The sequence below is a fragment of the Otolemur garnettii genome, unplaced genomic scaffold, assembly GCF_000181295.1.
Source record: "Otolemur garnettii isolate 467f Iridium unplaced genomic scaffold, OtoGar3 scaffold00046, whole genome shotgun sequence".
Classification (NCBI taxonomy): Eukaryota; Metazoa; Chordata; class Mammalia; order Primates; family Galagidae; genus Otolemur; species Otolemur garnettii.
The window spans coordinates 11,604,498-11,606,165 of record NW_003852441.1 but is presented as its reverse complement, the minus strand read 5'-3'; positions in this window follow the sequence as shown (position 1 = coordinate 11,606,165).

Below are 1,668 nucleotides of genomic sequence, written 5' to 3'. Positions count from 1 at the left end.
GCTATAGGCGCCGAGCCCTTTTTTTTTTTTTTTTGGTACAGACATAGAGTTTCACTTTATTGCCCACAGTACAGTGCCGTGACGTCATAGCTCACAGCAACCTCCAACTCCTGGGCTTAGGCAATTCTCTTGCTTCAGCCTCCTGAGTAGCTGGGACTATAGGCGCCTGCCACAACGCCCGGCTATTTTTGTTGCAATTTGGCCAGGGCTGGGTTTGAACCAGCCATCCTCGGTATATGGGGCCGGTGCCCTATACACTGAGCCACAGGCGCTGCCCCTTCAACTGCATATTAAATGTCTACTTTGTTCCAGGTACTGTTTCAGGAACTGGGAGTATATAGTGAAGAGACAAAATCCCTGCTTTCATGAAGTCCACATTTTGTTGGGAAAGAACTGTAACACAGTTTGAGGTAGTGAAAGTGATATAAACAAAACAGAGTAACTGGATGGAGAGTTAACAGGGAGCTGCTTTAGATTAGGAAGTCAGGGCTGGGGCAAAGTGGTTCATGCCTATAATCTGAGCACTCCGGGAGGCTGAGGCAGGTGGATTGCTTGAGCTCACGAGTTTGAGACAAACCTGAACAAGAGTGAGACCCTGTCTCTAAGAATAGTCAGGTGAGGCTGGGCATGGTGGCTCATGCCTGTAATGACAGCACTCTGGGAAGCCGAGGCAGGTGGATTGCCTGAGCTCATGAGTTAGAGACCAGCCTGAGCTAGAGCAAGACCTGTCTCTTAAAAAAAAAAAAATAATAACCAAGCATCCCAGCTACTTGGGAGGCTAAGGCAAGTGAATCACTTGAGCCCAGGAGTCTGAGGTTGCTATGAGCTATGAAGCTACAGCTCTCTATCCAGGGTGACAAAATGAGATTATGTCTCAAAAAAAACCATATATATATATGTATATGTATATATATATGGAGCCAGGCTCCATATATATATGTCTCAAAAAAAACCATATATATATGTATATGTATATACATAAACCATATATATATAATATAAACCATATATTATATGTATATGTACATACATATATGTATATGTATATATATATGGTTTTTTTTGAGACATATATATATGGAGCCAGGCATTATGGTGGGAGCCTGTAGTCCCAGTTACTTAGGAGACTGAGGCAAGAGGATCACTTGAGCCCAAGAATTTGAGGTGGCTGTGAGCTATGATGCCACGACAATCTACCAATGGCGACAAAGTGAGACTCTGTCTCAAAAGAAAAAAAAAAGGAATAGGAAGTTAGGAAGGTCCCTCTGAAAGAGGTGACATTAATTAGGATCCTGAGCCAAGCACAATGCTTCATTCTGGTAATCCCAGCACTCTGGGAGGCTAAGACAGGAGGCTTGTTTGAGGTCAAGACCTCAAGATCCTCCTGAGCAAGGGTGAGACCCTGTCGCTACAAAAAAAAGAAAATTTAGCCAGGCACAGTGGCTCACGCCTGAAATCCTAACACTCTGGGAGGCCAAGGCAGGTGGATTGCTTAAGCTTGTGAGTTCGTGAGCAGCCTGAGCAAGAGCAAGACCCTGTCTCTTAAAAAAAAAAATAGCTGGCATTGTGACTGGTGCCTATATTCCTGCTGCTCAGGAGGCTGAGGCAAGTGAATCACTTGAGCCCAGAAGTCTGAGGTTGCTGTGAGCTATGATGTCACAGCACTCT